Source organism: Narcine bancroftii, chromosome 7 (assembly GCF_036971445.1).
Source record: "Narcine bancroftii isolate sNarBan1 chromosome 7, sNarBan1.hap1, whole genome shotgun sequence".
Classification (NCBI taxonomy): domain Eukaryota; kingdom Metazoa; phylum Chordata; class Chondrichthyes; order Torpediniformes; family Narcinidae; genus Narcine; species Narcine bancroftii.
In genome coordinates this window covers 84,532,957-84,548,618 of record NC_091475.1, presented here as the reverse complement: position 1 = coordinate 84,548,618, position 15,662 = coordinate 84,532,957, and the positions used below count along the sequence as shown (strand labels likewise).

At 44.8% G+C, this 15,662-nt stretch overlaps 1 protein-coding gene across 4 annotated transcripts in view; it reads right to left on the bottom strand.

The window, feature by feature from the left end:
- Window positions 1-15,662, bottom strand: part of LOC138739094 (Krueppel-like factor 12) — a 302,609-nt gene that overhangs the window by 174,055 nt on the left and 112,892 nt on the right. Inside the window, exon 1 of one of the 4 annotated variants that reach the window (XM_069890567.1) lies at window positions 1,332-1,404. The exons of the other annotated variants lie outside the window; for them this stretch is intronic. The gene's annotated coding sequence lies outside the window, so the exon portion shown is untranslated. Of the gene's footprint in view, window positions 1-1,331; window positions 1,405-15,662 lie in introns of those variants that run through there. 4 annotated transcript variants of the gene reach the window in all.

Below are 15,662 nucleotides of genomic sequence, written 5' to 3'. Positions count from 1 at the left end.
CGGAGGAGGGAGCAAAGGGGGAGGCGAAGGGGGAGGCGAGGGGGGGAGGCGAGGGGGGAGGCGAGGGGGGAGGCGGAGGGGGAGGCGAGGGGGGAGGCGAAGGGGGAGGCGAAGGGGGAGGCGAAGGGGGAGGCGAAGGGGGAGGCGAAGGGGGAGGCGAAGGGGGAGGCGAAGGGGGGAAGCGAAGGGGGGAAGCGAAGGGGGGAAGCGAAGGGGGAAGCGAAGGGGGAAGCAAAGGGGGAAGCAAAGGGGGAAGCAAAGGGGGAAGCAAAGGGGGAAGCAAAGGGGGAAGCAAAGGGGGAAGCAAAGGGGGAAGCAAAGGGGGAAGCAAAGGGAGTGGGGAAGCAAAGGGAGTGGGGAAGCAAAGGGAGTGGGGAAGCAAAGGGAGTGGGGAAGCAAAGGGAGTGGGGAAGCAAAGGGAGTGGGGAAGCAAAGGGAGTGGGGAAGCAAAGGGAGTGGGGAAGCAAAGGGAGTGGGGAAGCAAAGGGAGTGGGGAAGCAAAGGGAGTGGGGAAGCAAAGGGAGTGGGGAAGCAAAGGGAGGAGACGATTGAAGTAAGGGGATGAAGCAGAGGAGGGGAAGCGAAGAGGGGAAGCGGAGGGGGGAGCAGAGGGGGGAGCGAAGGGGGGAGCGAAAGGGGGAGCGAAAGGGGGAGCGAAGGGGGAGCGAAGGGGGGAGCGAAGGGGGGAGCGAAGGGGGGAGCGAAGGGGGGAGCGAAGGGGGGAGCGATGGGGGAGCGAAGTGGGGAGCGAAGGGGGGAGCGAAGGGGGAAGCGAAGGGGAAGAGAGGGGGAAGCGAAGTGGGGCGCGAAGTGGAAGCTCCCCTTCCACCCTGCGCACAGCATCTTCCAGCTACTTCTCTCAGGAAAGAGATACAGTAGTATTAAAGTCAGATCCACCAGGATGAGGAACGGATTCTTTCCACGGGCAGAGAGACTGCTGAATGACCAATGGAACTGTTAAAACAACTCCCTGCGACTCTGCCATTTGTTAATGATATTTATTTTTTAATCTAAGACATGTATATAGGCTCTGCGTATGTGCATTGTTTGTTTGTGGGTGTGTTATGTCTTCATGTGTGTTCTCACTATGGACATACATAAGCTGTACTGTTACAATCGAACGATAAATAAATGAACTTGAACAGAACATAGAGAAGTCCAGCATGGAAGCAGGCCTTTCAGCCCACCATGTTTGAATATTTTATTTAAAATTTTAAAATCACAATTACATTTCAATTAATAGTAGATTTTGCACACACATGTGGTATAGTCCACCATGTTCATGTGAACCTGTCCACCTTAATCCCAGCTCTCTGTACTTGGCCCATTACCTTCTATGTCTACATGATTCATGCCCATGTTGAGAATTCTTGAAAGTCATCATCAGAAATGTATTATGTCAACCTGGAAAGTGGAAGATAATTTGAAAATACAACAACGGTATATAGAAATGAATAAATGTATTCCATTAGAAAAAATAACATATAGTTTAAGAAATAATATTGAAATATTCGAACAAATATGGGAGCCTTACATGAAACACAATAGCGAAAACCTACCGGGGACAATCACTACCTAAGTTAACAGAAGGAAAAGGAAATGAAAAGAATGGACTCAGTGGAATTTCTTGTGTATTTTTATTGAATGACAACATTGTTTGACTGGTTTAATGTATCCTAGATTTTGTACTTTAAATGGATGGGAGGGGGGAGGTAGGGAGGGTGGGATGGGAGGAGGGGGGGGGGGGGGAGAAAATGGCACTGTATATGTGTGAAAAGGAAAAAGTGTGTATCATGGTTAATGTGATTTATGGTGTGAAAAATAAAAAATTGAAAAAAAAAAGTCATCATCAGCTATTGTCATTCAACCAAGCAGTGCATTCCAGAAACGCAACACTCTGTGTGAAGAATGTCTCCCTTGGAATTTCTTTTCCCTTACTTTTAAGTCTTGTCCATCTCTGATATGGGGAAAGGTTTCCTGCAGTCTACCCAAACCATATAGATTTATGTACCTCACAATGTCCTCTCTTATCCTTCTCCACTCGAGGGAGAACAAACTTAGTTTCTCCTCAGAACTGAAACATCCTAGTGAACCTCCTCTGTGCCTCAGATACAATTTCTTCCTGATCCCCATAGCCCTCTCCTATTATCAAAAAATCTATTTCAATCTCAAACATAATTCATGGCATCAAACCTCTGCAGCTCTCCTGGGGAAAAGCTTTCCATGAGCGATCAGGTGAAAGGTCTTAATTCGCATTAAGATCTACAAGGTCAATTCTCTCATGCACAATGCTATCAGTCTCGTGCAGAGAAGAGCACTGCACTGGACAGAGGACCCACACACAAAGTGTGCGTCTCCGTGTCCTGCTTTCTTGTCCATTTCCTAACATGAACTGCAAGATCACTCAGCAGACGATTAAGTGTCAACACCTGGTGTGGGATGGTGACATACACAGGTCAGGAATCAACAGCAGGATTCTCTCTTTGGGGACATTAGTCTGTCCAATTTTATTTTAAACAACTTTCCAAAACCTTTATGGCAGCACCTCATTTCTCAGTTTTGTTTCTGAATTCATTTTGTGAGCTGCCATTTTGACAGCCTTGTAATTATTTCTTTGGAATACCCTTCCAAAGAAAAGATAATATCTGTTCGGTGTTACAAAAGGCCTGGGGGCCACATGCTTCTTCCATCCGTGAAGATAATCGAGAGACCATTGGCTAGATTTAATTACTTCTTTGTTCCAAAAACAATACATTTCAGTCCCTGGTGAATAATTGCATGAGAAGTTTACCTTCCTGTGGTCTTGCAGTCTTGGTGGAGAGGGGCACATTTATCCACCTGCACCCAATGTGCTAACTTCCACTTCAATCACCAACTTCCTGCTTAAACACTCTACAGCACACATGTCAAACTCTGGCCCGCGGGCCAAATTTGGCCCGCGATATAATTATATTTGGCTCGCAAGATCATTTCAAAAATGTATTAGAGGTGGCCCGCTGGCCGCCGCGCCAGTATAGTGCATGCACAGTAATACAACAAATCCCAGAATGCATTGGAGTCAGCCTGCTAATCGCCCCCACCTCCTCTGTTTACGTTGCAGGGTCTCACCGTGGACTCTGGTTTTGGGGCCTGGCCGGTGTCAGGGGAAGCCAAGGCCGCTTTCCAGCGCGTGGAACCGGAGGCCTCGGGCCTGACCTCGCCAGGACCGTTGCCCACTCCCCCTCCCTGCCGCAGGCCGATCCGCGACTCACGGTGACGGGGCCGCTGATCCGCCGAGATGCCGCCCTGCAGCGAGAGCCGATGCCCCCGCACTGTCGTTGTCCAACCCGATCGCCCGCAAACCCCGCCCTCCCGCACACAGGCCTGAGTAAGTATTATGAACTTTAATCTCAGGATAAAGCGATCTTCCAATAGTTTCATGTCACAGTGATAAATATATTCCTGGTTAAAAATGGTCCTGCACCTGGATACAAGCTCATTAGGAATAAAACTTGAAAAGTGTGTAAATCAAAGGATATCTGTACCAATGGATAAAGGGCATGGCAAATAACCCTGCTAGAGTTCATGCCCACAATCAGTCACCCATTTGATTGTTTCAGGAATCATGTTATTCTCCCACATTCCCAATAGCCCTCAGATTTTACTATTCGACAGCACACTAGCCACATTTGACAAATCTTCTATAGAGAAATATTATTTATTGAATATTTTATTTCTCATTTGTTAATGCTTCTGGAAAGAGTTTATCCAAAACTATTATTAAACATTTATTTTAATAAGAAAAAGTTTAACATTACATATGTTGAAAGAAGAGAAAACATGCAGGTGTTGTTGAAAATTTTCAATAAATATTTAGTTCGGCCCTCGACTTAGTCCAAGTTTTTAATTTTGGCCCTCCGTGAATTTGAGTTTGACACCCCTGTTCTACAGTGCTGAAGGACTAAGTGATGGGTTGAACTAACAGACCTCCTATACTTCCCATCATGTACTGTGCATTACCACCGGCGTGCAGTGCAGCACCACTCTGGCACCTCAGGGGACAGCTCCAGACATCTACTTATCACTGTCCTTGGTAACAGCACCTAAAAAATTAGCACTGCAGCCCTGATTACCTCTCTATATAAAGGAAACAAGCTGATAAACCCAGGAGAGGGAGTAGTTCCCAGGTGTATTTTTTTTAAAAGCCTAGGTTTTGGTGGGTTGAGAGGGTGTGTCAAAAGATTGCAGATAGGGTGTGGGAGGGACTAGTCATGAGATGGGTGGATGGAGGAAGAGGAGGAAGTAGACTGATAGAAAGTTTGTTCTGGGAGGTAGAGAGTGGTGGGGTGCAGGGGTCCAGCAAATGTAATTAATTCAAAAGGAATCTGGCCAAGTCAGGTTCCCATTTCCAAGCTAGGGCCAGCTCAGGAAGCTCCTTTAAAATAACACTGCTGCTATTAAAAGCTGCTGGGTCTGACACCAGGTGCATCTCAGAACCATATCCGGCAACACTCATCACAGGGGAATGATGTCATTCACTACATCTGAGGTGATCAGTGAGAAACCATTCTGACTGAGACCTGTGTTACTGTGCTGCATCCAGTAACACAAGGACCATTCTTGACTTTATGTGATACTTGAAAGCAGGTAGTACAGTTCTACCGGGTTCTCTATCTCTCCTGAATTTTTTTTTTCCATTGGTGGGGGTGGGGTGGGGTGTTTCCTCATATCATTATGGTTATGCACCATCTAATAATTCAGAAGGTAAAATTTAAGATCTAGATACAAAATATTAAAACCACCAGAGAAGATTGAATTCTCCCAATTATTGAATTATACAAACTTTAATCAGACTATTTCTTTGGGACCTGTAGAGCTCGTCGAAAGAACCAAAGACTTGTTGATCCAAACCAAGGCTTTTATTAGCAAAAGACCGGAGCTCTTCACAGGTGGCCGACCAGTCCGGAATGATCCGACCTGGCTAGGGACACAACCCTTTAAGGCCCAAACAATAGGTGTGGCTTAGCTCTCAGCCAATCGCTGTAAGCACAGTCTAGATACAGTAACTATATACACTATGTACATTGGTGATAGATCTGTACTATCACAGGACCTGGCCTGTACCTGCTTCTCTTTACTCTGAACCATACTTAATGTTTAGTTTTGTACTTGAGCTCTTGCTGCTGGAGTGTGAGCTCTCACACGTCCGTACCCCTCTGGACTTTAAAACTGACGTCTTTTGGCTGATTGTGGTCCCAAAAACCTGCAGTCCGTCAGCAATTGAAAAGTGATCTTATCCCAGCATGTCTTGATGTGCAATCAACTGCCAAGGTAATGCAAGGGCAGGCTGGTGTGAGTGGTGGGTTTGTGCCAAGTTCTCAGCTAATGGTAATGTCAGCAAAATATCTCTCTATACAGAAGGCTCCATCAACCCCTTCCAGCACTGGCCCCATTTTGAGGCCTTGTTCCGAGGAACGCATTCCACCTTCTGGGCTGAAGCTGTTTTAAATCTATTCTGTAAATTGGAGTGGAAAAACATAGAATGCTGGAAATACTCAACAGGTCAGGGACAATAAGCGCAGTCACTAGCCCATTTCACACCGCCAAATAAAGTGTGTGGAACTGCCCAATTTAGTAGGTCCACGGCGGGTCATCTGGAGGTATAAAAAGGTCACAAAGCCCCTTTCACACTGCCAACCATCCTAGGAAGCGGGCAAACGTACTGGGCATGCAATACCCCATAAGCCATTCACACTGGACCACAATTTACCTGGTTCATCTGGATCTCTTGGATCTAAGGGGGGGAGGGGGTCCCACCTCCAGTGACATACTACGCACTCATGGGGCAGTGAAATTCTAATGGGAATAAAGCACATACACACACAATGTACAAAAGAGCGTGGGAAAATTTATCGCAGTGGGCTTCAGACTGTTCAAACTTAGGACAAACCCACAGACTAGCTTGTCATTATTCCCCAAACAATAGAGTATAACAACTGTTTACATAGCATTACATTGTATTAGGTATCATAAGTAATCTTGAGATGACTTAAAGCACAGGTACGTGCTGACAGCCCCACCGGTTGTCCTGTGACAGTTACACTGACCGCATTGTGGAATATTACTGTGTAGGTATATTTCACAGGGCAGCCAGTGAAGCTGCCAACTCAAGATTACTTATAATACTATCAGATTGATGCATGCAAGCAGGCACTGATGGTACCTGGTAGAGCTAGTTGAGCATTTTCACCGCCACAGAGTGATTAACGAGTTAATTTGGCCGGGCTCTGATACTATCCCCCTCCACCAAAAGTCTGAACCCAGTTTATTTTCACTCACCCTGCCCAAGTACTACAGATGCTGCTTGACCAGCAGAGCATCCATTTTAATTTCACTCTTGTATTTAATGGGTTGAAATTCAATTTAATAATGAGATCACACCTCGTACAGTGAGAAGGGAGCGTGATGTGAAAGAAAAGCACAGTATAACTATTCTGGGAAGTAACCAGCATTGATTTAAATATTGGGTGGGTGGGTGTTCCTTATGGGAGGACTGAGGATTTTTTTTTCAGGTGGATTTGCTTTATTCACATTCCAGAGATTAGCGCTCACTCCCAATAATTGGGAGGATTCATTCTTCTCTGATGGTTTTGATATTTTGTATCTAGATCTTAGATTCTACCTTCTGAATTATTAGATGTCAAATGGCAAAATCTTCCATTCATTATCTTCCAGTTCCAAAACCAGAAGTGAATAAATTAAAATCCCTCATCCTGCTCCAGATTCATTTCATTTTCTTTTTTTTTAAATGGCATGGGAGACAATTATTCAGCCCATCAAGTTTAGAGATAATTCAACCCATTTTATCTCACACACTCATGAATACCTGCCTGGTTCTCTTTCCATCTACCCTCAACACAGGTAATTTACAGTGATTAATTATTGGGAAAAAAAACAGCATTTTTCAGGAGGTAACAGGGGAATATCTACACTGTCTGAGAGAGAGAGAGAATGCGCAAGCTCCACAGTGACATCAGCCGAGGTCAGAATCAAATTTAGATTGCTGGAGTTGCAAAACAGCTAGCTGCAGCGTCACTCTGCCAGTTGCACAAGAGGAAAACACACAAGTACAATCTTTTCCATGATGCAAGCACAACTTATCCATCCCTTAGAAACCATAATGATACTGCATGATCGGTGTTATGTTCTGCTTGAATCAGGAACAATCAACCTCTAGGGGAAAGGTTTCTCCTCAATTACTCCTAACCAGGCAGTTTTACGAACAGCTTTGTTTGTGGGTTCCAATCGATTCTATTTGACCATCATTAGCTGGTTTCCTGGGAGCAGAAATTAGGCCTCAGCTTTGTGTGCTGCACAGTATGCATGTCACACTCTGCTTCCAAACGTCATCTCCAAGAAGGTCAATTGAACAAAATTTCAGGTGCAGTTTAATGTGCACGAGTTACTAAATTATACCTTTCCTGGGTTTACTGATTCAGTTCAGGATTCCAGTCTCTATATCGTCTTGCAATCACCAACATTCACAACGATCCTCCAGTGAAATAAGAGATATTCACACTAAATCTGTGGACAAAGCTCTCAAAATTGGAATGCCAGGCCAAAAGGTCAATTTCAGGCACTTGTGACATTTCATGATTCAATTTCTTTACAAAATTAAATGTGGTCCACAGATTTAGGAAGTCTGCAAGTTTTATTCCTGATCTTCTGTGCGTACAGTGTGGAGAGGAAGCTGGAAATGTCCAGTGACATCCAACAGAACTTAGGCTCCTTCTGGGGCTTTCAAATGTACCTCTGTTGGCCACACTCCCTGTGCACCCCTCACTCAGAAGCAGGATTTTACAATGCCTTTGACAAAAGCTTTAGCAAGATTTCAAGGTGACCTCTGAACAAGCTTCAGATCCAGCTATAAGCGTGTCTCAGCCATCCTTCCCCATTCCAGTGTAGCAACCATCTCTTATATCCCTAAAGACTGCATCCTTCCTAGCCCAAACCAAAGTTGGGAGTGATAACACAAGACATAAATGCCACAGAGGGAGAATGTTATTTGCTTTACTCGGCTTTTTCACACCCCCGTAGGGATTCCCAGGAACTCTCCTGTGAAATGCTAGTGTGAAAATGTCAGCTTGGGAAAATTACCATGGGTAATTTCCCCAGGCTATCCTCTCCCAGTGGGCTAAATTCCCAAACACCGAGCAGGGGAAGCATCATCAGTTCAGCACTTAAGTTTGTCAACCTCAATTTGTCTTCAATAAATCTGTTCATTCTGCTTTTTGTTAATTGCTCTGTGTGTATGCATATACACACACACACACACACACACACACACATTTTCTGGAAGGACTTCCTGTGAGTAATGCGTCACACTCTACATCATCACTGGAGGCTAAATTGCCGGGAAAGACAAATTACAGGGAATTTGGACCATGGTGTGAAAGGCCCGGGAGGTCCTGCCTTCCTTGGAATTTCATCCCGGTCCAAGTAGGGTCACCACTCGCCCACGGTGTGAAAAGGCCTATTGTATGCATTTTACTTGTCTACTGTCCAGGGGTTAAGGTGTGACGTTCAATTATACTGGAGTTGACAGCTTCACTTTTGCGCGACACAGTTGGTGTAGTGGTTAGTGCAACCCCCTTACAGCGTCAGCGATTGGGATTCGAATCCCACGCTGTCTGTAAGCAGTTTGTATATTCTCTCTGTTCCTGCATGGGTTTTCCCCATGGGCTTGAGTTTCCTCCCACCAAAATGGCCTGTTACCGTGCTGTATGTATAAATTTAAATTTAAAAATCCAAAAAAATTTTTCACAGCTCTTGAAAATTCATCCTCTGAAGTTAAATTGAAAATCTGCTCAGTGCTTCTTGACACGAGATCACTATTGTGAAATGTGAGTCTCGGGTAATGAATTGATCATTCTCGTCGATGTGAATGGCAGTCAACTTGCCTGCCAGTCATCAGGAAAATCTAATAAGCGAATCAGCATATTACATGCTATGGTAGTGTACATTTAACTAAGATTTCATATGACAGATATTGCACATCACACATCAAATGGTAATGTTGTTCTGACCTGAGGTGAAATCCTGTGTTTAAAGCAAGATGTCTTAGGCACCACTGTGACCATTTAGCGCACTATCTACAATAGTGGAAGAGGTAATGAATTGAATTAATGGGTAATTCAAATTAAATGTCTTCAAATTGAGAGGAGAGACTATGTCAAAAGGCTGCATTTTCCTTTATTCCATCTTCATTAAATGACGGTAGATCTCTCAAGAAGCAGGACATTAATTTAGCACCTCTTGCATTAAGACACATTTGCTGTGACATTAATTAACTATTCAATTTTTGTAAATTAAATAATTATGGAAATAGCATGACGTTTGGCAGCTGGGCATACATTCTGAGGATTTTCCCTTTATTTGTGACTTTGGTCAGAAAACGAGGGAAGTCAATCCAATGTTGAGAAGTTATTATTTTCTTACCTCCTCTAGACACAAGGTTGAAGATAGATGTTAAAGTGAGAAGCATCAGGACTGCACTTTAGAGAACATGAGCTCTCCAACTCCCACCAATATGAAGCCATAAAGGCTACGTTCTTAACCAGCACAAGTTAAACACAACAGATTTGGGATCTTTGTCTCCATCATTTCTGAATCAATTGTGCATCAGTGTCCTCCTGAGCTTTGCTACAAGTACATGTGTGTAAGTAATTGAGGAAACAACTAGAATGAGAAGTTCAGCAACAAAGACTATGAAGTAAATCACTCAATAAGTTGTCCTGACGCTGTGCATCACTGGACTGTAAAACTTGACTCTGACTGATTCACATTGTTTGGAGGTGCCGATAAGGTTTCTCTCTGTACACAGGGGAAGGAGACATGTGTGGGTGGGGGGGGGGGTGTGCTCCCATTTTATATATCATAATCTGGGAACGAGATATACAAGAGGTCAAGGGCAAGTTGGGTGGGAGAGCTTAGCTGTGGAACTAGGAGACTGCCTGTTTCACATGTTAAAATTAATGTATACTGTCCTGTCTGACAGCTGTCATTTGAAAGGCAAAATTCAAGCCCAGTGAGCAGGGCTGCCCAATTTCCCCTGATAGTCCTGACCAAGCCAAGTCGACCCATTAGCAAAAATCTATTTTAGGAAGCTGCTCTCAATGCCTGAAACTCATCCGAGGTCAATGTCGGGGCCTGGAAAGTTTAATGTCAAAAGTTTGGTTCAACTGATAAAAGTTGCCACGATTCAGTTCCCCCTCTAAGCTTTCCACAAATGGAAACTTGTTTACCATACACTGTTCATTTTATTTTATATTGCATAGTTAAACATTTCACAATACTAAACATTTGTTCACACAAACATAGCTTTATTTTGGCAGTGAGTGTTGGTTGCACTGAGAGCTTGTGGTGCAACTACATGCTGAGCAAGGAAGAGGCATTTGGGATGGGAAGGTGTTTGGACTCCTTGTTTTAGATGACTATCACATCCCTTGAATTAAGCATTGTAGAAATGGTCAGTCAAGTAAAAGCCTGTGTCTAAAGGTGAAACAGGTGTGAGAATCCATAAGGCATTTTTGCAGGGGCCTCACCCTTACACTTGTTCAAACAGATACAAAGTTCTCATTCTCTAATTATCTTTCTACATAGGGGCCATTAGGCCCATTGGGCCTATATTGACACACAAAACTGAATAGATATCTTAAAAGCAGATATGGGAGTTTGTAGTCACCAACTCTAGTATTGGGGGGGAAAAAACAGGGGAAATCCGTTTATAGAGCATGGAAATACACATTTCAGACCAACCTACCAATGCAGATCAAAATGTCCAACCCACTCTAGTCCCACCTGCCTGCATTTGGCCCATCCATTTACCTCTGTAGGAAGAGTCTGTAGCTGAAGTTGTCTGGGACTTGTCAAATTGAATAAACAAGGCTGTAATCATGCTTTAAATAAAATAGTCAGGGCAGGGTTGGGGCTTGACCTCTGGTGAGGATAAATTTAGAAAGGTAAAAAGGAAGGACAGCAAAGTGGGTGGTGAAAATGGTAAGGAATGAGCAGTGAACACATCCGGTAGGTTAAAAAAGGGGGATAAAAAGTAACAACTGAAGGTTCTCTGTTTGAAAGCATGCACAATTGATCGGTGAATTATTGGCACAAGAAGAAGTAAGTGGGTATGGTCTAATAGTCATTACTGAGATGTGTCTGCATAATGACCAAAATTGCAAGATAAATAAAGTACTTTGATACTTGCAGAGCAGACATGAAAACAGAATCAGAGAACAACATCTGCTGCAATCAATAGGAGTAAGGAGGGATATACCTGAACTGAGAAATTCAAGCAGAATTTGTTCAGGTGAAGCCAAGAATCAGAAAGAGCAGTACTTATTAGTGGGAAAAGGGAAAGAAATGGCTGATAAATTCAACAGGTGAAGCAGTTTTTATGGGGTGAGAGGAATAGTCAATGTTCTGGGTCATGACCCTGGATCAGCTCCTTTGGTCCTGATGTAAGGTCATGACCCAAAACACTAGTCATCCCGTTCACTCCTCAGATGCTGCTCGACATGCTGAGTTCCTCCTGTCATTTGTTTTTTCCCTCCAAATCCCAGCATCAAATGGGTCTCAACATGGTAGGTCATGTTTCACCAATCTTATACAGTTTCTCAAGAAGTTACCAGAAAAGATGACAAAGGAAAGGCTGTGGATGTTGTCTAGGTGGAATTTAGTAAGGCCTTTGACATTTGTTTCAAAGGGGATTGTGTACAATAATAAAGAGGTGTTGATGAGACTCTTATGGGGCATTGGCAAGATGTCATTTGGAGTACTGTGTGCAGATTTGGCCCCCATATCTTAGAAAGGATATAGCAAGGTTGGAAAGGGTACAGAGGAAGTCCAGAATGATTCCAGGAATGAGAATGAAAACATATGAGGGTTTTGGACTCTATTCAATTAGAATTTAGAAGAATGAGAGAGGATCTCCTAGAAACATTTCTAATAATGAATGGATTGGACAGAGTGGATGTAAATAAGATGTTTCCCTGTTGGGTGATTCCAGGAAAAGAGGGCACAGTCTTAGAATTTAAAAAGTACCAATTTACAACAGAGATGAGGAGAACTTTCTTTAGCCAAAGGGTCATGGATTTGTGGAATTCGTTGCCACATGCAGCTGTGGAGCTAGGTCCATTGGGGGAATTTAAAGGGGAAATTGATAAGTATCTAATTAGTCAGGGTATCATGGGATATGGGGACAAGGCCTGAACTTGGAATTAGATGTGAGAACAGTTTAGCTCAGGGAGGTTTCACAGAGCAGATTCAGTGGGCCTAATGGCCTGCTTCCGTTCCTTTTTCTTGTGATCTTGTGAACTCTCTACAATTTCAATTACATGATAACCAAGAGATTATTAAATGAAATGAAAGCATATGGTATGGGGGGGAGGGGAAATGTGGTTACCATATTGGTCAAGGATTAGTTAATGCACAGAAATCAGAGGGAAGAAAATATACAGGTCATTTCAGGCTGGAAGGATAAGACCATATGGGTTAATTATACGTTCCTTTTGCCTAGTATTCAAGAATGCTTCCTAGCCATGAACATTTTCTCCTTGTCCCAATAAGATCTTGATTCTCCTGCTGCAACTTTAATTGGTCTTTGGATAAAAATTATGATTAGTAATTATGTCACGTCTGTGCAAATATCACACAGCCGCCATTCTTAGCTGTCTTTGCTGAGACAGGTCCTGATCATTTCAATTGCTGATTATTGTTTACAAGAGATAGCAGCCTGTCCATTAGCCCCAGTGAAAATGGTCAAGTTCACATCTGATGGGCTGTCAATCATCTATCACACCCACAGCTCCCAGTGGTTGTTTATGCACAACATCAGGGTCCCCAGCTCTCCACAACTATACCGACAATTTGGTTGAGGTGATCAAGTGTAACCGATCAAAGGCTGCTGATCCTACACAATAAGGCAACGATGTGGATTGTCAGGAGGGTACACAGGATCTTCAAAGTCATCTGGAAAAACTAATAGGGCAAATACAAGGCAAAAGGAATAATGGGTGGGAAAAATTGTCAGATTTCTTCCTGGGGGGGAGGGGTGGAGAAAACAAGTCATTTAGGAAAAGTGAGAAATTTAAAAATGTTTATATTCAAAGATACTGAGGCATCCTTTCATATGCAATTAAGAAGGCAAACAAACAGTATGTTGGTCATTTTTGCAAGGGAGCCAAATTATATTTGAACATTAATTTTTATGCAGAGTTTTGGCAGAAATATAAAATACCTTGCTACAATTAGTGATATAACCTCAACAAATACAGTCTACCCAATGGCAGCCTCCTCATTTAACTATGGCAACAAATTCATCACCTTGAAGCTGAAGAAAGTCCCCCTCATGTCTTCTATAGGGAGGTCCTTTTATGGGCAGCACACTTAGCTTAGCAGCTATTGGAGAACAGGCCACCTGGATTCCAAACTGCTGCTATCTGTAAGGAGGTTGCACATTCTTCCTGCATCTGTGTAGGTTTCTTCTGAGTGCTTCGTTTTCCTCCCACTCTCCAAAAGCGCTTTGTATGTCAATTGGTGCATTTGGGTGGTATGGGTTCAAGGGCTGGAAGGGCCTGTTACCATGCTGCATGACTAAATTTATATTCTGGTCATCTAGTCTCTTCCAGCCCAAGAAATGAAGGTGACCCAAAAATGGATCTCTGGCTATGGGACTGAGGCCATTGAGGTCTGATCTATGGCCAAGAGATAGTTAGCTGGGTCTCAACAATGGGATTGAGGCTCATATGATCCTGGGGAGGTGATGAAGAGGTGGGCCTCTGGGTCAGGAAATGAAGCAAGGGAAGCAGGGTCTCTAATCCTGATGAGCAAGCGAGTCCTTGAGGCTGTGGCTGAGCTGGTGTCTAGTACCAGGCTTTGCGTCGGATTTGGTGGAGAAGGCTGGAAAGCTGTTCCCACTGGTTGGTGCGACTAGAACTCGGGGACATAGCATCGAGGGAGTAGATTTAGGATGGAAACTATGGAGCAACGGTTTTCCCCCAGAGAATGGTGAATCTGTAGAATACTATGCCAAGAAAGCAGTGAAGGCTGCATCATTGATTTGTGTGTGTGTGTGTGTGTGTGTGTGTGTGTGTGTGTGTGTGTGTGTGTGTGTGTGTGTGTGTGTGTGTGTGTGTGTGTGTGTGTGTGTGTGCTCACGCGCGATTTCTTGTGGCATGGATATTTATGCAGCTACAATAATGATGTGAGACACTCCTTCCTGGATTGTGACCAACTTGGGAGGGAAAAACGAAATCAAAGTGGAGACAGGCTGCAGCTTGGTCATGGAATGGCAGTACGCTATTAGGCAGGTGAACTGGCCCCATTTGTCACACACGCGGAGGAGCAGCCAGCCAAAATGGCACCGTCGGGGGTTTCCTCCTGACCTCAGCACCGGGCAAAGAAGCCCGTGCATGGCGACCCACGTGACGTTTGGGTGATGTCGTGGCCACCCAGCGCAGTTCCCAGACAGGTCCAGGCTGAGAGTATAAGAAGACCAGTCAGGCAGCCTGCAATAAATCAGTTTTTGCTCACTGAATTCAACCCGTCTGGTTGTGCGATCCTTCAGTTGGCAGTCTAGCCGCCGCTACAATTGGTGACCCCGACAGGTTCAAACGTCTTTGAACCCAGCATGAATGACCCTTCGATCAATGCTATAGCCATCAAGCTTCCTGACTTCTGGGTTCAGGAGCTGGAGTCCTGGTTCAGCCACACAGAGGCTCAGTTTCACCTCCACCAGATTTCATCGGATTCGACCAAGTTTTACCATGTGGTCGCCGCCCTGGATAAGGCTACCGCCAAATGTGTGCTGCACCTCGTTCAGCACCCACCCGCGGAAGATAAGTAAGGGACCATCAAACGGGTGCTCACCAGCTCCCTCGGCCTCTCCAGGCACCAGCGTGTCGCTTGGATGCTGCGCTTTGATGCCTTGGGGACAGAACTCCAATCGAGTTGATGGATGAGATGCTCGCGCTCACGGGCAATCACACCAACTGCCCACTCTTCGAGCACATCTTCCTCGACCATCTGCCTGAAGACATCTGGCCATTACTGTCCCAGGAGAGCTTTGTCAACCCTAGGAAGGTCGCTTAAAAGGGTCAGGAGATATGGCTCTAACGATTCCCGGAAGGTTCAGCAGTCCAGCAGGTTACGAGTCATGGGCATGATCACGACAAGCCTTCCTCTAGCACTGCAGTGGAACACCCGACCCCTGCAGGGGCCTCAAAGAGCATAGCCAGAAGCAAGTCATCCACTTCAGGCCTCTGCTTCTTCCACCAGTGCTGGGGAGCCAAGGCTCGGATGTGTCATCAGCCCTGCTCATTCCATGGAAACGAGCTGTTAATGGCTGCGGCGGCTGGCCAAGAACACAGCTTTCTCTACCTGCAGGATTCAGTCAATGGCCGACGCTTCCTTGTTGACACCGGGGCCCAGATCAGTGTCATGCCGGCCACAGCCATTGAGTCCCAGAACCGGCCTCAAGGACCTCCCCTCCGTGCAGCCAATAAGACAGAGATCCAAACATATGAAGACAAGTCCATCCACTTCCAGATGGGCCAGCGGAAGTTCACCGTTTCTTCCCTCAAACTGCCATCCTAGGTGTCGACTTTCTCCTTACCCACGGACTC